General features: G+C 39.7%; 1 long non-coding RNA gene across 1 annotated transcript in view; it reads left to right on the top strand.

Moving 5' to 3' along the window:
- Positions 1-18,651, top strand: part of LOC114567548 (uncharacterized) — a 45,639-nt gene extending 26,988 nt beyond the window's left edge. The window contains exon 3 of the long non-coding RNA XR_003694191.1: positions 18,316-18,651. This is a non-coding gene — a long non-coding RNA (uncharacterized LOC114567548). The remainder of the gene's footprint in view (positions 1-18,315) is intronic.
- The last annotated feature ends 4,985 nt before the right edge of the window (positions 18,652-23,636 follow it).

Genomic DNA, 23,636 nt, shown 5'->3' with positions numbered 1-23,636 from the left:
CTTGTACATTTGTGTATATGTGCAGTAGTGGTGGTGGTGGGGGCTTTCATATAACAGATTAAAATCAAAACAGAAAGACATTCAAAATGAAGCCAAAAGGATTAGACTCCAGCCAGCGTTTGTGGTTTTGATGGACTGTCAAAACTCTTATCGTGTGATTACCCACCTGTCACAGGAATGCTGTCATGGCCGTTATACAACACTGATAACATAATAGGATTCCCGTTATGAATTTAGCTGTGCCCTCAAAAAACAACAACAACAACACTTTTTGCTATTATGTAGCTCTCTGTGTGTCTTTAAGTGCCCCTGCCAAACTGAGCTCAGCCCTCAGTGTGCAGCCCTATCAGGACAAACAGCAGCTGAGCCTCTCACTGCTTACCTGCATGAATCCCAACAAATTGCATTCTATTTATGTTGATTTATTACACCTTTTCATCACATATTAGATCACCACAGCACTCCAACTATTACTGCAGTCTTTTCGCCCCTCTCTCTTCTTCCTCTCCCTCCCTTTCCATCTGTTCTCACCAGTGGCTTTTGATCAAACGGAAGAAAAAGCTGCTAAAACCAATGTACTCGCTCTGTCAGCCCAGCGTGGAAAATGCCAGGCGCCAGCATTTCAACTCTGTCATGTGAGTGTTGCAAGCAACTGTCAGTCAAAATTTCATCTCCTAACGTTTAAAAAGACCGATGCAAAATAAGCTTATGTCAAATTTGTGCTGTTTCGTGGTACCTAAAAAGGAGTAAACTGAACTTCCTGATTCATTACAAACTAAAAAACAGTTTTTAATTAAAAATGTTTGCTTTTGATTCTTCAAACTTGTAGCTATTAACCTGAACTTACAGCAGAGTACCCTCGCCAAAAAACATGTTCCCCTCCATCTCTACAAAGCCAATGTGTGGTGAGCCTCGTAAGGCTGCTGTGCATCACCCAGGTGGGTGCTACACATTGGTGGTAGTGAGTATTTTTAACGTGTCTTCATCCAAACATATTTTTGTGGAGGTGCACATCAGCTATGGCGTACCTTTGGCAGATTCATTCTTAAGGTCTGTAGCTATACCCAAACCCCTAAACACACTAAACTAAAAATCCATCTTTACTGTTCAGTGTGAAAACACTGAATTTTATAATGACATTGACATAGAAAGTGTATTTAATGTGGATTGGTCATGCCATGGCCGATACCCATCCGCTTAATAGGGTCAGTATCTGACGATACATCCCAGTTTATACCTCGCATTAACTCCATTGACTTGTTTCCAGCCTGCATCTCTGTAGAGTAGCTTTCTGCTTCTTTTGTCTAGTTTCTTGTTGCCTGGTATTTGAATTTAATGCGGCTAGCCTATCCCCAACCCACAGCCAGCGTCAGCCCACCAAGCCTCTGGCCTTTCTAAGTACCAGCAGGCAAAACATTTTTAGCTCTCGGCTTGTTATCTTTCGGGCTTAATGTTAACTCATGATCCCTGGGTCCAAGTGTGTTCTGGGAGCTTCCCATTGGCCTCAGCAGGTGCTTTCTCTGCTACTCAACAGGTCAGATCCTCTGCCTGTACCTTGGTCTCTTTACCTATTAATTATGTCCTTCCTGCCTGAAACTTCATGTTCACTAATATATTGGATCCTTATTTCTTCTACCAGTAAGGGGATGTATGATGCATGTATGTGAGTTTAATATATTGTATGAGTATTTTCAGATGAATAATCCTGTTATTGGCAATCTGAAAAATATACATTTTTGTTGGGCAACTAGAAGCTATAGTCATTTATTCACTAACACATAAGTATGAACACATAATGTCATCTTGAATCAGTTGCTTTCACTCCCCAGTATTTTGTAAGTCACAGAGCACATTGCTCTTCATACAGTACTCCTTGTGGTCTGGGTCTTATCACTTAGCAGGCAGGAAATTGGAAGCGACAGAAAGGTGTGTTTGAGTGGTTGCAGGTTTTTTATCAATGTCAGGCATGGAGTGAATGAATAGGGAGGCTGACATAGGCCCCTTGGGATCCCTTTTTTTGTGGTGTCGATTGGAGGAAGAGGTGCACAGCAGATCTATACAGCAATACCGGAAAACTGTGTGCGCATGTGTAGGAAACAGAGCTAAGCCTCTGAGCTCCCATGGGGTCTGAGGGATCAGACAAAGGAAACCAATAGGTACCCAAGGGACTCTGAATAAAGCCCCATTTCAAGCAAACGTACACCGGCGTCTCCCTGTGCACTGGGTTGTGCAAGGGTGCTGGAGGCAGACATGTTGTGTCTGGAGTTCTGTTTTTTTATGACATGTACACTGTAACAGACCTCCTTTTCAGGGCCATTGTTCTGTGACAACACACACACACACACACACACACACACACACACACTCTGACAAAATCTTAGCTTGCCATGCTGGCAGCCTATGCAAAGTGTGCCCCCTCACATTACAAGATTGTTGTCACGAAGTCTGCAACCAACAAGACTATAATCTACCTGTAGGCTTTAAAGCAGCTATAATCAATATTTTCATATTAACAATGGATCAGTTGTTGTTTGTGAAGGGGTCGCTCATAGTGATAAACCCACACAAAATGATCGCCCGACTCTGCATGTCCCTCAGATCTACAGAGCTTTATAGCATGTTTCAGCTAATTGTTTAGCTGTGCGGCTCACAACTTTACTATTTTGGTCCACTCTCACAGCTCTCATAGCGTCGATTTTGGCCGCGGCTGGCAGCTTCGGTGCAAAAGTTTTAACTAGCTGGTGGACATTTTGATAAATAATCAGAGGCTTTCCTCAGTAGTTGGTGGAGACCCAAAACAGTTAAAAGGTGAGTGAATATGGGACTGATGGTCATTGGATTTATGATTGTGAAAACATGCTCGTTATTTAAAACACTGTCACTTTTGAAATGACAGCAGTGCAACACTCAGACTCGACATACTCTCTGAGGACCACCTCATATTAATGCTGGGCGGTATACCGGTTTATACTGTATAACGGTATTAATTTCACATGATATGAATTTTTCATATACCGTAATACCGGTGCATTGCCGCAGAGAGCGCTACGGCCGAAGTAATCTGCGAGTGAATTGAGAACGGGAGCCCTGTTAACTACGTACCCTCTCACTCCTGGTAGTAAACTTTATAACACAACAATTAACAACCCACAACTAACTCTCTTTAACAGGATAAAACACCATAGCTCACAACAATTTGTGACTTAAACAATTTCTAACACTAATAATTTTACATTTACAAATTTACACCACTGGACAGCATGTTGGGTAACATTATAGCTGCTAGCTAGCCAGGTAGCATAACCGTCTGTTAAGCTGGGAGAGGCATGGTCACTACTGCACATTCAAGAACAGAAGAAAGTTAGAGGATGAAGAAAGACCGGAGATACACCAGAACAACGTATGCTCAAGAGAGGAGCCGTCTGTTGTTCCGAAGTTTTTTGTTTCTAAAAAATCAGACATAATTTAGCCACTGTTGTTGCCCGTCACTCTAACATTACTTGGTTGCGCTAACGTTACTCAGCCGTGCTAACGTTAAAGACCTGTCACTTCAAGCATGCAGCGGAGCAACATTATGAACGCAATAACAATCCACCTACGGTCCGATGAGAAAGGTGGGAGAAAGACTGGTTCAGAGCAATAACTAAAACACTGGATTTAAGATGTCTTGCCTCGCTGAAATACGTCCACCAACCTACTAACATTATTCAAACAGCGAAGGTGGCTGACAGCGGAGCTACGTTCAGTCGGCCACTTTTCTACAACAACTTAACTTACCTGTGGCCAAGGTAGTGTTTATACAACTATCTTACAACTATTTTGTTTTGAAAGGGAAACAATGTTAAAGTTGTTTGTATGTGTATTCATTTGATTTAAGTTTATTTTACTACTTTGCAGTTTGCACAATAAAAATAGTTTACATTCTGTAAAGGTTTCATGCATTCACCTTCATATAACGTTATTGTATAATGTTATGGAGCCAAGCAAACCCTTTAGTAATCAAAGCTTTTAGTAAACATGATGACATTAAAATGTTTTAGTGATATTCTATATACTCCTGACAGTAGAATAAGCCACTATAAGCCTATATAAAGGCCCAGTCAAGCAACAGAAAGAAAATACCGCGATATACCGTGAAACCGCCAGAATCAACACATTTTTGGTCATACCGCCCAGCACTACCTCATGTTAGCGTAATGAACACACAAAAGCCAATTGTAGGGTTTGAGAACAATACACTCCACATGGTGAACTAATAAGCCAACCCCTCCTGCTGCAATAAGCCTACATCCCACTGTGGCTTGTTTTAGCACACAGATCAAGTAGGGGGTTCTCTGTATTAAAATTCATAGATTCAGTTTTTTATTTTTTCTCTCTATGTGCTGCACAGATACACTTTAATCAAAATGACACCCAGTGCGACACACTGAAAAGACGAAGAAAAAGTCTGATACTAAAAAGCTGCCTTGTAGTGAGGCAGTAAATCAGTGAGTCATGGGTCTGGGAGATTAGACAGCAGGCTATCTGGTGCTTCAGAAGGGATTATAGAGCATACATTACAGGTCAATGATTAGAAACAAATGATCATGTCTGTCTGAGACAAAGTGTTCAGGTCTCTCCTTCATGACCCTTGGTGCTGTTCGAAGTGTCACCTTCCTGACTGCAGTCACCCCTCAATGTGATTTACCTCACTCACCAAAACGTATTAGACTGCAAAGTTCAACTGGTGACATTCAATCCTGCAAATCTCCCCTCTCTTCAGCTGCGCAGGGATACCGATATGCATGTTAAAAACATGCAAACAACCTCTTATGCGCACATGTATGTACACGAGTGCTCGCACACAAACACACCTTATCCAGTTCAATCCCACACACCCTGTCTCTTTCAAAATATAAGCAGCTTTCATACCGCTTCTTACGCAAAATTAGTTAAATGTGCTACTGTTGGCCTATCACAGCCTATTCTTTGTGGATGCACTTCTCTGTTTTCAGAGACTAGCAGCCAACCATAGGTAGGCTGACAGCTTGGAGACAAAACAATTCACTGTTATTAATGAGGACACTTTTCACCTCATTTAGAGAGGTAAATATACCCTCTGAATGCTAAGCCATATGGGTTGCTTCAGAGAACCCAGATCAAAGTGGTTTCAGTGATTCAATTTGACATCAGGACAGCCCTGAAATAACAACGATCAGACGGAGAATAACTACCCACAAATTGTACTTGACTCTGTCTGGTTAACAAATATCCCTATAGTTGCTGCTAAACTATGAGATTGTTTTCAAATGGAGCAGATGATGGTACTAAGCAAACAAACTAGCACTTAAAATCATTTTCAAGTCCTTTATTTTTTATTCATGAAGTAATTGGTTCTTCGTCAGGCAATCTTGAGGGTCGATGGTAATACTTTAATCATCATGAACTGCTAAGGATGATACGTTTATAGTATTCCATGTGGAACCTTGTAAGATACCTGTCAAGGCAATATTATAAGAATATTGGCAATGTAATATTGACATTTTGGGACCAGGGTATGCTTGAAACCAAGTACTGTAGTTCAATTGAAGTGTCATCCAACCACAGCCAACAGCAAAAGTGTTTATTGCTGTTAATGTCTGTGTGGTAGGCATGGTATGGAGTCTCCTTACAACCTTACTGTGACTCCAGGAAGTCACTGCACTTAGACACCAGAAGAAAAGTAAAATACCAAAATAGTTACTCTTACTTATTGTTTTTACATTCTGTTTGTGTACAGATATAATATATTAGTGAGTTTTTTCACCTGCTTCCAGCTAAGCTAACGCGTCCGTACTCAACCCACAGGTATGAGACTGGTATTGATCTTCTCATCTAACTTGACAAGAAAGCGAATAATTTCCCAAAATGTTGAACTATTCCTGGAGTTTTTTTTCCATTGCACACTTAACATCTTGCTCTTCTTTCTTGGTTTTTGCTCATTAACTTACTGTTGAATTACATACATGCCAGCAAAAGATTCAGATTCCAGCCCACGCCTTGCAATATTGATTCTGTTTGTTTTATTTTATTTTTCCTGAAAGCTACACACAAACCATCTTCTTTCTCTCACACACACACACACACACACACACACACACACACACACACACACACACACACACACTCTCTCTCTCTCTCACACACACACACACACACACACACACACACACACACACACACACACACACACACTGTACTCTAACCTGTTGTTCTGTTCTGAGCTGACTGTCCAGTGTCTCATGGGACAGTAGAAGCACGCCCCAACATTTGACATTGCATGAGGCACTGACTGCACACTTGACTGCATCTGGTATTTCTGTTATTCCCAGAGACCTAGTGCCGAGAGTATACAGTCTCAAATTCAGGTCTCTTTATTGTCTATTGGATTTCCATGAAACACACGTTTATCGTAAAAAATATGTCTCTCAGTGAAATTGAAAATATAGGCACCACAGGCAAAACAATAAAATAATCGAGCTGAAATACAATAAAAGAGAAAAAGACATTTCGCCCGAAGTCAAAAGTTGACATAACTGACTGTTGACAGTAGACTTTAAGTGCCCAAAACTATACAAAAAAAAAATATATATATATATATATATATATATATAAAGGTGAAAGTTGCAGCGAGGACAAGCTGGTTCATGTCTTCTGTTCAGGACAAGTCACCTCATCTATTTTGAGAATTTGCTTCACCGCCCAAGGAAAAAGCTCAGATCGATTAGGAGTTGTCATATTTGTATTCTCTAAGGCTACCCCAAATGTCTTGCTGTTTGTCAAGGGCAAGAACACATTTAGCTAGCATGTACCCTAGTTTTCCTCTGCGGAGTGCTTAGAATGATAGCAAATAGCTTGAAGCACAATGCTCTGTTATAATGTGCCTAATGAAAAGAGCCACTATATCATGTTTCAACAGAACACAAAGATATATTATGAAAATCTTTGGTACATTTGCCAATGAATTGCATTCCACTTATTTTTTTATGATGCTATTAGATTTTCCATGTAGACTTCAGCCCTTAGTTGGCAAAATGAATACATATAAATATAAAAAACATATAGTTTTGAATTCGTCTTAGTGATGTCCGTTCCTACCTGTAGGTACAAAGTGAAACTGAGAACACACAGTGCAGCTCCAGGCCATGGTGACATTTTCACAGACGTCTGTAGAAGATTATATTAACAGCCCACATCAACCACATCGACCAGCTCCATCTTTAAACCCCTCTAGCCCAAGGCCACACCGCTTCTTAACAATGAGAGGCCTATTACAGTACAGGGATGGTAATAAAACCGTCATGGTTGTTAAATATCTGGGGTAAGAAAGAATAAATGTTGAATAAAAGCTGGTAATGATGATGGTTTTCACTGTTTTTATTATGTGCTCCAATAAGTCCTTGTAAATTGAATCAATTGAATTTGACAGTTGTGTACGATTACGTCAATGAGTATTCCAGTAAAAAGGCTGATGGAAAGATACGCAAAAAAATGCTGTGAGGGGAGTCAGATTTGTGAGGGTCTGGGATTAGATGATAGGCATTCTACTTGTTTTACTTTTGAAACTACCATGACCTGCTACCATTTGTTTGAAATGCATTTACAACAAGTCCTCATACTTAAACAACAATATGGGTCATTTTCACTTCCTTTCCAAATAAGCCAGAAACTGTCCCAAAAATGACTCATGCGTGTTTTTTAATCTGTTGTACCTGTATACAGTAGTTAAAGCTGCACTAATCAATGTTTTAATAATAATAATTGTATACTATTTCCACTGCATGGTACGGCTCTGCTCTACTCAACTCGACTCGCTTATTTTTGGTTTTCCATTGGCAAATGTTGTGGACAGTATATGGTACTTTTCTTGGTACCACCTCGGATGAGGTTCCAAGCAAGCTGAGCCGATACTACAAGGCAGAGTCCAAACACTTCAGACCACTTATTGGTCAGAGAGAATCGTCCCTAGCGCAACACAGGTCATCCCGCACAAACCCACGATTTATGAATAGCCAAGCTCACGTCAAAAGCTACCACAATTATTGATTCATTCGCTCCAGATTTTAAAAAGTGTGCTCTTGCACTTATTTGATTGGCCACAGCAGCGCCTTATAGAATGATGTCTTGTTGCAGTCTGGCAAAAGTTAAGAGGGATCTACTTTTTCGCCGAAACTCGCCAGAGGCTAAGTGATACATCACAAGGATAGACAGAATCCAAATAAATAGAACTCTTTCTGTCTCTATCATGATCAAAGAGAACGAAAATCGTCTCATTGCAGGTAATTAGTAATAAATATTTATGCTAACAGCTGGTACCGACACAGAGTCAATCATGATGTCACAGAGGTCAGAGTTCAAACTGGCTGGAGCCAAAGAGACAACCGGAGCCTGGGTCATCATTAGTCACAGCACAGGAAGAACCAATCAACATGAGTCTTTAAAGATGGGGTTATTTGAGGGTAAATTGGTTAAAGGCATGATTGTCAACACAGTGATTTAATGTGACAACAGATCTGTCAGCCACACAATATCCTTCCTCCAGTGTATGCTGAGAAAAATAAATGATAAAATGTGTTATTAAGGCTATTCTATTCTTCAAAGAGTTGACTTTTTTTTTTTTTGCCTCATAAAAGTTTCAGGATGTTGCCACAAACAGCTTTTGTAGTCAGGCTCAACTTCCATGTTGCAATGATTTGTAAGTTATTTTGGGGCATTATGGTTAAAAATACCATCTACTACAGACACTCTCCTTCACTGTCTGAAGATGTGACACAGTAAATCCAGTAACCTCTTTTTTTTTTTCCCAAGGCGCCACCACAAGTTATGTTTAGAACTTAAGTTGAAGTCACACAGAGGTTGCGACCCCGGACAGATAGCTGTCTACATTTCCTCCGTATACATGTTATTATTCAGGTATGCAGGGAGGAGACGGGCATCGGGTTACAGTGGACTACCCATTCATCAATGCAGGCAATAAAGGGAGAGAGAGAGAGAGAGAGAGTGAGACAGCGATGGAGACAGAGAGACCACAGGATGATAAATATCAGCAGGAGCCATCTACTGTAAGAACCACAATAGCAGCAGAGACCCAAAATCCACAATATTAAACACACAGCGAGAGAGGGAGGAAAAAAATAAAGCGTATGACAAAAAGTACAAGGAAATGAGAGAGCAATGTGGTGAAAAAATGACAGATAACCAGCAGAGAGCCTGTCGGACCTGAGACTTGTTGGCACAAATCAGTGCCGTCAGGGCCCTGACTTAGCCGACCACAAGACCTGCAAGCTAATTTATAGATCGGTTTAGGTTTTCCGTGGCTGCCTGGAACCTCTCGCTCTATTATATAATCCTTTGGGAAAGGAGCAGTTGTGACTGGAAAGTTATTAGCCCGTTCTTTAATGCCATCTGGGTTGTAACCCTACCGTTTTACAAAGTAGTCCTATCGAAAAGGTGTTTTTATTCTTTTGTCCGTGCCACTTTATATGTTTAAGTGAGAAAATCCATGAATGTATTATAAACTAAGTGCCAATTTATCTGTAATGATCTCATGAAAATGCATTTGCAGAAGCAATTTTTCAGTAATGCTTTGTTTATTCCAGGGCATCTCTGATGCTTCCTCTCCTACATACATTCAGTGCCTCGGAAAAGCTCCCAAGCTGCAGATTTAGTTGCAGGTATTTGAATATTCAGGATCCGAACAATTTAAGTACTTTATGAATAATGCTGGCTGTATACAAAGCCCTTTCCATTGCCATTTGTCAGACCCCCCAAAACCCTTCTGCTCACTATCCTGGCTGAGTGCCCAAGCTTTAGGATGATTTCAGGGTAAAGACAGAAAGAGAGAGAGAGATAGAGAAAGAAAGGGGAGGAGGGATTAATGTCAGGTGAGTTATGAGAAAACAACAAAGACGGATGACGAAGAGTAACAGTTAGAAAAGGCTTAAAATTACTCTTAATGACACTTGTACTGTGAAAGTAACCGTAGTTAGGGTTGGGCAGTGAATTTGAAATATAGAATTTTGCAACTGGGCAACAGTGATGCTAAACGTCTCCTTCCTCTCTGCTCAGTAAGCTTCCTCTTTTTTGTTCTGTCGCTTGGTAGCCCAAACAATTGCACTAATCTTTGTGTCCTGAAACCTCCTCCTCTTCACCCCACACTGCAGTGACCACAATAAAGCTGAATAAGCTTTGTTTTAGTCAAAATGACCTTTACCAAAATCAGCAGCATCATCACTTTCCATGTCACAATGCCATACTACATCCTAACTATATACAGTTTGTACTATATACTAATCTTTATAGTATACTGTTATACAAGAAATCAACACACTGAACCGTTTTATACTATCACCTGTATCACCATCCGCAACTAGTTTTAACTATTTTCAGCTGGGAGTGTATCTCCCCCATTTTCTCTGAGCATTGCATTATGGGGGAATAGTGTACATCAAGAGATCAATCAATATTTTTTGACTGTTTTGAGTATACTTATTACTTTTCCAGTGTGAACTCACTACAGACTCAAAAGCTGCTTATTATAAGTATGTAGTATTGTAGTATGTGCTATTACCCTTTTAAAGTTTATGGTATTACAGACATTGGCAGTGTCCATGTTATTTTGTAAAATCCGCAAAACATTCTTTTTTTTAAAGAAACTATTTCTTTGGTAGGAAAATATTCCAAGTAGTCTGGGCGAACCAGCTCTTTTAAATTGACCTCAGATGGAGTTTACAGCATCACATCTCCACTTTCACATACTGTACTAACAAATGCACAGACATCAACACTACGTGCATACACACACGTATGATGTGTTGTACTACAAAGATATAAACACAGACATGCAAGTGGAACCAGAGTTTCTTGCTTGCAAAAGTTAGTTATGCATACATTGCACAAGTGATTACCATGATACCTGTTTGCCTTTAGAATAATATAAAGCTTGTTGCTTGTTGTGGTGCAGCGTCATGTTCTTATTTAAATGGTTCAGCTCTGGAATGATAGTATTACACTGTGTACTATTCATTATATGAATTCTATAGCAGAATACTTTGCAGTACCTCTGTGCACAAGCGTTTCTATAGTGATGTGCATGCAGCCCTGAGTAATTATCCACTGGAGAATTACGTATGCTCTAGGTGTGTGTGTGTGTGTGTGTGTGTGTGTATGTGTGTGTATGTGTGTGATGTATGCTCTAGGTGTGTGTGTGTGTGTGTGTGTGCTGTCTCTTGGTAGACTCTCAACTAGTGGTCCCTTGCAGTCTCATTAAATGCGGTCTGTGGCAGGGAGTGTAGCGCTGCACATTCTCAGGGTGTGGTGGTGCTGGCTTATATTTCACATTTCTGCGTGTGTGCAGACGTGTGTGTGTGTGTGTGTGTGTGTTTGTGTCACTGTGTGTGTACCTGTGTTTTACTGCTTATTAGCCGTAGATCCCGTTCTGCGCTCAGATTGATCCCATAACCGTCCACTCGTTGGCCTTCCAACAAACGCATACTTTGGTTTTAATAACTTCAACATACCCAACCCAGTTTCTTTCTTCTAAACTGCCTGCATTTGTCTACATGAGTGTGTGTCCTGCGATGTGTTTATATGTGTAGCAGGCACAGGTCTTCAAAGAAAAATGTACAGCACACTGAAAAGGAGCCTGGACATTAATGTAAAGCAATGCTGGCATTAAAAAAAATGAAAAAGCAGCCAAGGTAATTTGAGTCTGGAAGCTTTGTGAAATGTTGGCAAGGGGGGAATTATTTAAGACAATCCTCTACCCGCTTGTGAGCCTCTATCGCAATGCTTTATTCTGCTCTTATTTGCCCTCATCTCTATCTCTTTGTGTCCCATTTTCCTCCTCCCTCCCTCCTGGCTCATTTTCATCTCTCCCTCTTAGTCTGGTTTACCTCAGTAGAAGTTTGTATTTTTCATGTGTCTGTGTGGAGACTGCCACTCTGGCGCTACTTATTGGGAGCATCTGACAAAATAGAGCCACAGCCGTGGGTGTCAAAGGCCTGTGATGTCTGAAGCGGCAGAGTACAAATCTCTCAGAGAAAAAGAAATAGTTTGGCCCTTGACAGTGACAAACTCAGACACACACACACACACACACACACACTGTCACTTTAGTCTGCTGTCATGAAGCAAGAGAAAGGTTTCAAATAAGTGATATTAAAGGCAGCAGGACTTTGTTGTGATGTAGAAGTACTGAACCTTCCTTCTTAAGTATTATTGAGCAAGATGTTGACTCCCTGCCAGCGTCCTGTGCTGTAACATCAAGCAAGTAAATGAATAATATATTTTTCTTCCTGACAATAAACACAAATCAGAACATGTTACCAAATACATAACCTTTTTAAAAAAGAGAAATGCTACATTTAACAAGAAGTGTCTTTTAATAGAAGACTATCTTGCAGACTACACTTTTCAATAAATCTGAACATTCTCACTGTTCTCACTCTTCTAGCACATGTCCAATAGAGGTGCTCATAGAATCCTGCATAGTGCAGTTGTTCCCAAACCTTTTTGGCTCTTGAGCCCATAGAATGAAGCCATGTTATCATTAGTTCTATATGTCTATAGGTTATGACCAGGATATGACTATTTATTTTTTTTTTTAATTGTAAACGGTAAAATTATCAGGTTATTCACAATTATTATTGTGTAGCTTAAGTGATTTTTTTTTTCCTATCCCATTAATCAACTCACAACCCCTGAGACTTAAGACATAGTGGATAAACCTTAACGTATATAACAAAATGTATGTTTGAAATATAATATATTGACATTGGCATTATAAACCATTTGCAATCATGGATGTATTATACTGTGCACAAAAAATATTACTAGAAGAATAAAGCAATGATTGCTACTTTACAGTTATTTTAATTTATTTATCATATGAGTATAACAAATTAGTGTTGTTCTTCATTATATTTTGTACCTTGGATTCAGCAAAACAGCCCCAGACCATCATGCTTCCTCCTCCATGTTTGACAGTTGATGTCAAACACTGAGGAACCATCCTTTCGCCTACTCAATGGCGTACAAAAATCCTGCGTGATGAACCGAAGATTTCAAATTTTGATTCATCAGTCCATAGCACCTTCTTCCAGTCTTCAGTGGTCCATTGGCAGTGTTTCTTGGCCCAGGCAAGCCTCTTTTTCTTATTCTGACATCTTAGCAATGGCTTTCTTGCTGCAATTCGACCTATCAAACCTGCAGCTTGAAGTCTTCTCTTTACAATTGAAACTGAGACTTGCTTATTACGACCACTATTATGCTGTGCTTGAAGCTGTTGTCCTGTGAGCCGCCTATCACGCAAGCTGTTGACTCTAAGATACTCTGTTGTGGTTTTGGGTGTGCCAGACCTCTTCCTGTCAGAGTTTCCCCCAGTTTCTAAGTGCCTTTTGATGGTGAAAAATACTGTACTCACTGACACCTTGATTTTCTTTGCAATTTCTCTGTAGGAAAGACCACCATTCTTAAGTGTTATGATGGTCTGTCTCTCTTCCATTGTTAATTGCCTTTTTCCCGCCATTTTTATGGCAACACATTACTTTCTGCAGTACAATACTGTTCAAATAATGCTCATGAGGGTACGGTACCACATTGTGTTCCAACAATACTTTTATACAAACAAAGGGGGTTGTAAGTAATCCAGACAAGTTGGAACACCTGTGGGAAGTGGTAGCACCAACCTTCAAAGCTTGATCAACCTCCATTGCTGCAGAACAGCTTTACGTTGTTAACCCATTTCTTGTTCCCTGAAAAAGGCCTTTTTGTAAAATACTGAAATGTACATTATTTTTCAGTTTTGGGTAACCTTACTTTTTTTTCAACCTCAGGCAGTTCACCACTTACCTTTGTACCATTTCAAGCTAATCATTGGACTTGAACTGCTAAAACTTCAATAAAAAAACCTGGGGTATTCTAAAACTTTTGACCAGTAGTGTGTGTATAAAAGTTGTCTTTCCACATATGCAAGTCTCTGTAATATAGTTCATTATATGTAACTATATATACAATTTAGCATTGGTGTTTGTTCATGTGCAGCTGTGTTTGCACCCTTAAACTAATACACATATCTCATACATGCATACATGCTATCCCTTTGTACTTGAGGTACAGACTAGAGACCTGTCTGTATTGATTCTCATGTTTGAGGAAGAAGCAGTTTAAATGAATAATAAAATACATTAGGGCCTACAAATGAGCTGGGTTAGGTTCTTCTGTCAGAGCAGACTGCAAGCACTCGAAACTGTGCAAATCTAAACACTTGCAAGCTTATTAGTTTGACAAGGTCATTTGTGAGGCCTGAGATCTGTCCGTGACAGATAAAGATAGAAACAGTGAAGTGGACTGCAGTGGCACAGAAGTGGCGTTAGCAGTTTCTATTTACATTTATTCAAGATGGTGGCCATTCTCTTTAAAGGAGCAACTCGTGTTTGATGCTCAAATTACAGATTTGCAGGGACTGTAAAAAGATTCAAAGTTATGTGTATAAATCACTTCTATCTAAAACCAGACTGAGTTGTCATTTTACAACCACTTCACATTCTAACTTAATACAAACTTCAACCTCCAAAATTATCAAGTTGAATCAACACCTTTTTAAACCAGGAATTGAGCATTATAACCTTATTGCAGACTTATATAAGACTTATTGCAGGATTGTTTTTGTATTTAACAAGATGAACAAGATGGTGTGTGTGTGTGTGTGTGTGTGTGTGTGTGTGTGTGTGTGTGTGTGTGTGTGTGCCACCTTTTGTATGTCTGTTTTTTGTATTATGACATTAAGACAGATGCAGTTTCTGCGTGTGGCAGGAAGTGCAGCCCAGGTTGAGAGAGTTGAGAGGTGCAGACAGGGTCAGTGTAAGCAAACAGTGAGCAGCTGTGGCAAAAAGCTAACATGACTAAGAAGGTGAGGCAGTGATGTGCTCAGGCGACAGCAACAGGGTACACACACACATACTGTATAATTGGACACTCTAGCCCTCACAACCACACACTGCTTGTATTTGGACATACACACACACACACACACATACCAGGTGTGCACTTGACACATGGTGATAATGGCATGCAGGCATGACTAATACACAGAGCCTTACTGGTGAGAATAGGGGTAAGCCTGGGCATATGGAGATCATCACTCACACGTAGAGAGCTAGCGATAGCAGTGGGAGAAGATCTATGGTTTTCAAGGAGGGCCTGTGCTTTGGCCTCTCGGTGCCGGGGCACATTACTGGCAATCACTTACTCTAAATAAGCACACGAAGAGCTGATTAAAGCAGAGATATTGAGAGAAAAAAAACTCAGATGGATGTCTGAGAGCGAGAGAGTTAAACTACATGAGTGATTATGAGGATTGCAAGGAAAGAAACATTGCGCCTTCGTTAGCGGTCGCTCACTTATCTGAACCAGGAATCAAAATGAAGCTGGTAGAGTCTGGTGGGACGAAAGAGGTGTCGTCCCAATTTATTTGACAGCGCCTCGGCTGAGTCACCGGCATTTTAAACTTGCCTTTTATCTTTAGATCCGTCCTTTCCACAAAAGGATGCCATCGCTCAGCGACCCCCTTGAATAAGATAAGCAAGGAAGATCAGAGTCAGATGAGGAGAGGAGAGGATGAAAGGATTAAAGGAGGGAAAGTGTTAGATCTATCTGTATAGGAAAGGTGCTGTCATTACATGACGACCCCTGTTAGGAATATTCAGTGTGAAGAAGCTTTTACACCGCAGGGCCGTACAGGTCTAGCTTTGATTGGAAGGTATGAGATATAACACACTTTTTAACAAACATTCCGTATATGAGACTGTTTTTGCATGCGCATACTTGCACACCAGCCATATCTCCCAAGAGTTATGCTCATATGTAAATATATTAACTTGTGAGAAAATGTGCTTTGATCGACACATAGTCCAGCTGTGGATGATCTTTTAATAGTCAGCATCAGCGGATACAGAGTCTGATTTTATTTTGATTGTTAGCCACGCTAGCAGGGCAGCTCTATGGATGGCAGTCTCAGTCTGTCTGTCAGTCAGTCCTCCACTTTGATCAAGACTGAAATATGTCAGCTCTTGGATGGATTACTGTTATGAAACAATCTGAACACAATTGTTTTGTGGTTCGTATCCTTTCATCTACTGGCTTGACCTGAGTGAGTTGTCTCTGAAAGCAGTGACGAGCACTCGGAGACTCGGTGACACAAAGCAGGGTTCAGTTCAAAATGTTTTAATGAGACACACAAGGATATTGATATTTTCTATCAATCACTCCAGTCACGTAGATGAAGTGAGAGTAGTAAGATAATAACGAGCACAGGAGCATTGGTTCAAGGTTTGTTCAAACAGATTAATCTTCAGGGAGAAAATCAGTGTTACAATTTACAGTATTACCATTAGATTGTATGCAGACATTTATGGTACACTGAGGATGAAACCTCCAGACTTTGGTGATCCCCTGACTTTACATGTAGTGCCAGGTTAGCATGTGTTTTTTTTTTGTAAAATGTCTTCATTAGTTGGATTACCATATCTGGTGCAGATATTCATGTCTTTGGTGATCCCCTGACTCCAGCAGGTCAAATTTGTCAAATATTCTATGAAATATCTCATCATCTACTGGATGGATGGGCAAACAATTCTGTACGCAAACAATTATGTACAGACATTCATAGTTCCCAGAAGATGAATCACACGGACTCTGATGATCCTCTGACTTTTCCTCTAGCGCCACCATGAGGTGATCAGGGTAAACAAAGAGTTTTGTTTTTCACAGTACAACCACCTGCATGCAATATATACAGTATACACAAAGAGACCGAATAAAAGGGGGACAATAAGGAAAAATATAATGGCTGCATACCAGTTGTACCTGTTGTCTGCACTCACTTCACTTTTTGTTTAGATTTGTTTAAAAGCCTGTCTTACTTCATATACAGTCCATCTGTTGTCAGCCTGTTATGTTATCAAAAATGACTTTTGTTGTCACAATTTTATGGGCTCAGCCACATGCATCCTGCTCTAATCCCGCCTGCTGCTGTATAACTGTGTGTGTGGGTGGAATTGAGCTAGGCAAGGGGTTATGAGAGGTTATGCATGTGTGTGAATCTTTGCTTGAGTGTTTTTATTGTTCATCTGCAGATTGGATGTGTGTGTGCTGCATCCTGCTGCTACACCAAGTACATCTTTCCATCTTCTTGTAAGGACTGAAATACTACATGTTCCTTTGACCACTTTAATGACCACTGACTCGCTGTTTTAATAAATAAGGAATATTTCATGTTCTCAATGTTTCTGCCACTGCATTAATGCATTTATTTACTTTAAACAATGGCATCATCTACACCAACCTTTAAACAAACTACTTAAATGTTGATGGTGCTCAAGACTGAAATACCTTGACTACTGGTGGACGTATTTCCATAAAGTTTGCTTCAGACATTTATGTACACCTCTGGATTAATTATTATGATAATTATGATAACCTTAGTTATGTTGCATATGTTAGCATGCTAAACTAAGATTACCTGGGGAAAACATTTACCTGCTAAACATCAGCATGCTAGTGTGCTAAGGTTAGCATTTAGCTCAAGTACAGCCTCACAGTGGTATAGTTATGGTGTTGTTCATTTTGTCCAATAAAACTGCACAGTATGTAGGATTCAGTAAGCCTACATTAAACTCGTTAAGCACTTTGTTTGGCAGCAGAATAGCCCTGCCAGTACAAAATATAACCTGCATCACCATTTTTTCTTTTCTTTTTTTTTTTATATTTTGTATCGTATGCTGTGGCATTTTGGATGACATCTGTAGAGAGGAATGTTACTGTGGATCTGTGGCAGAGAGGTTTGGAAAGGATTTAGAGAACCTTTTTTTCATCTTCAACATAGTTGCAATCAACATCAGAACTTTTGTGTTATAAGGTACACCCGTAAAACACCACAGAAAAAAACAATTTGTTGTGTTGGGGGATTAGTGTCTGTGCCCAAAGGCCCAGTGGCAAAATTGTTCTGCAGATAGAACAGTAATATTCACTTTATCCTTAAAAAGTTCAAAATGACAAAAAAGTAACATGATGACTTGACTGATTGAATCATATGCTACACCCTTACAGTACTGTAAATTCTTGGATTATTAGCGGACATGCTACTGAGGACCATAATGTGGGTGATTTGCTGTTTTACTCATTATGAATTTAGCTCCAAACTAACTTCATTGTTTTAGTGCATATAACACACATTAATATTCCTTGTGTGTGACACCTACTCTCGATTCATGCCATAAACCAGATTTTAATTTGCAGGGCAAACCTGACGTCATCATGGGAGCAGCATAATGGGCCCTGAGAGGACAGCAGTCCTATAGAAAACATCATTCTCTATCCCCATGTTCAAGGGTATGGCCTTTGTAAGCCAGAAGGCCTAATGGAGTAATTGCATTGCTCTGATTTTCTCTGCAGTTGAAGAATAAAATGGCTCAAAAGCTGCTTTATTTACCTGCACAAAACAACTGTGTTGTTAGCAGTTATTAAATACCTCCTCCTTTTGTGAGTGTAGATCATAAAATGACAAAAAAAGGTTTATACACTACTAGCTGCTGATTGAATGTGATTGTCCAATTCCATTTTAAAATTCAATGATTCATTTATTATTTACAGAAGAAAAACTAAAACAGATGGTCGATACATGAATATATTGTATAATATAAAATGCTTTTTAAATGTGCCAATTCATTAATTCAATTAAAGACTGATTTACAAGTCCATAATTTTTTGTGTCTGTCACTCTGGACTCCATATATACCTGCTTGTCCCCTGTACGTGAACTTCCACAACCTGCAGCCATACTTCCGGAGTAAGTGTCTGGTAACCAATAGGCAGGATTATCAGTAGGATAATGTTTGTTTGCCTGTTGCATTAATTAAAATGTTAAAGAAGTCAAACACCTCAAGAGAGTTTGTGAGCTATACGAAATAACCCATGATTAAATTGTCTTTGGGTCTGATAGTGGTATCTGTTGCTACAGGTTTATTAGTGCTCACAGAGAGAAGGGAGATGGGGTGGCGTGGGGTGGGGGGGAGGGGGGATTAATGTGCTCATTATAGGGAGGATTCGGTTTATTACAGTTTTGACGCTGACGCATGTAATCCAGCATGTTGGTAATAAAGCTACAGCCACCCTGATTGGCTGTTTTTAATTGCTCTGACAGAACAGAGCAAATACAATAGTCTTGTCCTAAAGCTTGGTGCTGTGTGACAGTCCATATCCAACATCTATAAACATTTAGCTACGAATTCAATGTCTTTACTGCTGACAAAAGACAATTGATGGGATTAATTTCAGAAAAGTTTTGGGCCGTTATGGAATGAATGGGGTCAATTTATGGTCAGAGTTTTAGTTAAAAGGAGGGACAAAGAACATTGTATGGGCTGGTTGTTGGTGAACAAGCTGCTAGTCCATTAGTTTGACGTGTTTATCTCTCCTCAATTAATTTAGCTGTCGGAGTTACAGAATACTGTGAATAATGCTGTAGTTTATTGGCAACATCATAAACTGATGGCCAATAGAAAAAACACAAACACATGTAAGGAGATCTGTAAGAACCAAAATTAACTTATTTTTAAGGGAAATACCCCTAAAATGTGGACCTTAATGCAAAATATCACTTTTATGATATAATTTTCTCATCTAAGAAAAACAAAACCTTGACAATGGCTGCAAAGAAACGCTAAGTCAAAAACAATGAATGCAGTAATGAAGAGAAAGTGCTGCTGCAGCATGCCACATCTGGCAATGGTCTGATGGTGTAGTTTAACAGCAGGGTGATAACAGGAGTGACTGTGGTGAAGGGGAGGGCAGGCAGTAGTTTATCAAGGGTTGAGAGGGAACAGCGGCGGCGATACAGAGGTGGTGGTGAGATCTGGGGGACAAAGGAAGCAGGAGGTGTAAATGTAGTGCAGGAGCATAAAGGAGGAGGAGGAGGTGAGGGAGCGTGTTGAGATAACGGTGATGGTGGTACGGCGGGAGCAGGAGAAGAGTTTATCTGAGCCGCTGAATGTCTTCCATTGTTGAGGCCTCCACACAGATGTGCTTCAGAGGACAGAGGGAGGGGAGAGGGGGGGGGATAGGGGAGGAATTTGACAATCTGCAACGCTATCTCTGAATCTTCCACAGCAGCTCCTACCAGCCAACAGCCCTCCTCCTCTTCTTTCCTTCACTCTCTTGGAGTCTGTGAAGCCATTTGAAGTGTCACTCAGTTGACGCAGTTAGAAGATAAAAGCAGCAGATAATGCAAAGTAGAAACTGAGGGTGCTCAGAGAGGTTAGTATGTATCTGTATTTTTGAGACAGCAACATATTTCTCATAAGTCATCCTTTTATAAAGGTTTTATAAGTTGTAAATACTGTATCTTTATTCATGTCAAATCATTAATTACTGCTGTCATATCTCTGATTTTGGGTCCTTTCATTAGAGCATAAACACACCATGAGACTTTTCAAGAACTGCATTACCACAGAACCATACTGTTACAAATTTAATTTGATTTAAATATTTTGAAGCTAGTTGTTTCTGTTCAAAATCAGATGACAATCATTTAAAAAAATAAGCATTGGTGTAGTATTGAGCATCAGGAAACAAAATGTAATAGAACAAAAGAAAACTTTCATTACTAAAAACTGACTGGAAGAGGATATGACAAATCTCATTGAAAACCAACTGCCAGCTGAGCCCCTGTCCTATAATAAGTAACTTATTTTGTTCAGTTGCTATGGACACAGACGGCACAGAGCGGGGCAGTTGTAAGAGACAGAGGAGGTTGGTGGGAATGTGAATCTGTGTGTGCGGATAAAGGCCTGTTATTGCGACAATGCGGTCACTGCTCTGGTAATAGGCTGGCTGGCTGGCAGGTAACAAACAGCAAACACAAAGCACAGTGTGAGTCACAGGGAAGACACATTGAAAAGGGAAAGCAGAAAAGTATTTTCCCAGAACCGTAATCCAAAAGAAAAAAAAATCTTTCTTCTATTCAAAAAGTACAGGAATTTGACTTTGAGTCATGAGAGCAGTGACAGAGCTTAAATCACAGTAGTAGGAAAAGGAGAAAAAGGAAAGTCACAGACAGGCTAGACACTAGATAATACAGGAAACCACAGTTTCATACAACCTGGTTTCTGCTATCATGCATCATTGGTAATAATAGCATTGTACTCCTCCTGTTATTTTGAACAAACCCCCAAGTCTTACTTAGAAAAGATAACAATGTAATATTTAATTATCATTGTAGATTAAACAGATACTTTAATATTGAAGGGTACATGGTATCAGTGTTTTATACTTTAAGTTTCTTAGTGTTGCTAATATATATTTTTAGTTTAAGTAGAGAATGTTTTATTTTATAAAACATTTTGGTTAACGACTTTTGCCAAATGCAGGCAAATAATGCCGGTGTCATGCAATAAAGTGCTGAAAGACATCTCCACAAAGTCCTTTCTCCACTACACAAAACAGTTTTCCTGTGCAATGAGGGATTATCATCATTGATTCGTACACTTTCGATTTTTACCTGCAAAATGTTTACAACCTTTCTGATCGTCTGCACGCCCGTGGTTCTTCCCTTGTGGGACTTGGTTTAGTGTTTAAACCAAGTCCCTGTAGGGATACTTTAGCTCAGGCATCCACAGCAATTATGAGCACCCATTTTTTCTGTTACATAATCCCTCTTTGCTTTTGGTCCCTGTCAACTGCAATATCTTTCATGTTTTTTTAATTATCACAGGCCAACTATGTCTGTCACCCCCTGAGAAATAATACATTCGTAGCCTATGCTTTGTACCTTGAGCAATTAATATAATGAACAAATAGCACTTAACGTCCCCATGCCAGGAGATTTCATTTTGTTGTATCAACTACCGCACGTATACTGATGTATAGCTGATGATTTGTTTTGCAAGTTGTGTTTACTTTTATTGTGTTATGTCTATTGTTTTTACTTATTCTGTATTATATTCTGAGCTTTTTGCCCCTTCACTCTGCACAGGATACTGTGTGGTTACAGCTGGGGAGAAACTACAGTATAGTGAGCAGGAGAGCAGAGGGAAATGCTTGAAATAAATTGAACCATCTAAAGAGGTAGGTGTCCCAGAGTGTTATACTGCAGGGATGATGGCGCCTATTCTCTCTATTATAAATACGAAGTGCTGCTGAGGGGATAAAGAGAAATGAGCAAGCCTAATGGCACATTGAGAAAGTATTCTTGTTAACTAACATCCAGCTTGAACAAAACAGTGTGTGTGTGTGTGTGTGTGTGTGTGTGTGTGTGTGTGTGTGTGTGTGTGTGTCTATATATATATATATATATATAGACACACACACACCAAAAGTTTGGACACACCTTCTCATTCAATGTGTTTCTTTATTTTCATTACTATTTCTCACTGAAGGCATCAAAACTATGAATGAACACATACACATATGGAATTATGTACTTAACAAAAAAGTGTGAAATAACTGAAAACATGTCTTATATTTTAGATTCTTCAAAGTAGCCACCCTTTGCTTTTTCTGATAACTCTGCAAACCCTTGGTGTTCTCTCAATGAGCTTCATGAAGTAGTCACCTGAATTGGTTTTCACTTCACAGGTGTGCTTTGTCAGGGTTAATTAGTGGATTTTTTTCCCTTATTAATAAAAAAGCAAAGGGTGGCTACTTTGAAGAATCTAAAATATAAGACATGTTTTCAGTTATTTCACACTTTTTTGTTAAGTACATAATTCCATTTGTGTTCATTCATAGTTTTGATGCCTTCAGTGAGAATCTACAATGTAAATAGTCATGAAAATAAAAAGGAAACGCATTGAATGAGAAAGTGTTTCCAAACTTTTGGCCTGTACTGTATATATAGACACACACACACACACACACACATATATATATATATATATATATATATATATATATATATTGTTCAAGCTGGATGATAGTTATATTTTCTCAATATGCCATTAGGCTCGCTCATTTCTCTTTATCCTGTCATGGAAAGATTCAGTTTTTTTCGAATGTGTACATGTAAGAAGTTTTTTACTGGTGGTCCATGTAGTGTGACCAAATGCTCAAGAAGACAATTTTCCCCTTGTGTTCAAAATGGAGGCATTGTTCCTGAACTATCCACTGTGATTTAAGTGTAAACCAGGAAGGGCTGGCGTTTCCTTGGTGCTGTGAGCACAGTTGTTCCGTTTACACGCTGTGTCCTCAGCGGAGGATTAGCTGTACAATAACAGACTCTGTGTCACACACACACACACACATACTGACATAGGCATATCCCATAATGAGAGGAAAAGGACAGACGAAGTTACCACCTGTTAAAGATCATTTCCAGTCACAGTCTTACTCTCCCATCAGCCCCTCTTCCTTCTCTCTCTTCACATGGAGATAAACAACTATTACCAAGTCACTTTGACACTTTCATAGAATGCCGCCTCTTCTGCAGGGCCATCAACTCTGACCTCCTGACAGCACGGCTACTGTTGAACTAACCACACAAGCAGGCATGCAGTGGCATACAGGACATATGCTGACAATTGGATAACATGTTGCTTACACCCTCACAGCTGCAAAGCCTTGGT

The sequence above is a fragment of the Perca flavescens genome, chromosome 14 (assembly GCF_004354835.1).
Source record: "Perca flavescens isolate YP-PL-M2 chromosome 14, PFLA_1.0, whole genome shotgun sequence".
Lineage (NCBI taxonomy): Eukaryota > Metazoa > Chordata > Actinopteri > Perciformes > Percidae > Perca > Perca flavescens.
The sequence above is the reverse complement of the archived record's forward strand: the minus strand, read 5'-3'. Positions and strand labels throughout refer to the sequence as shown.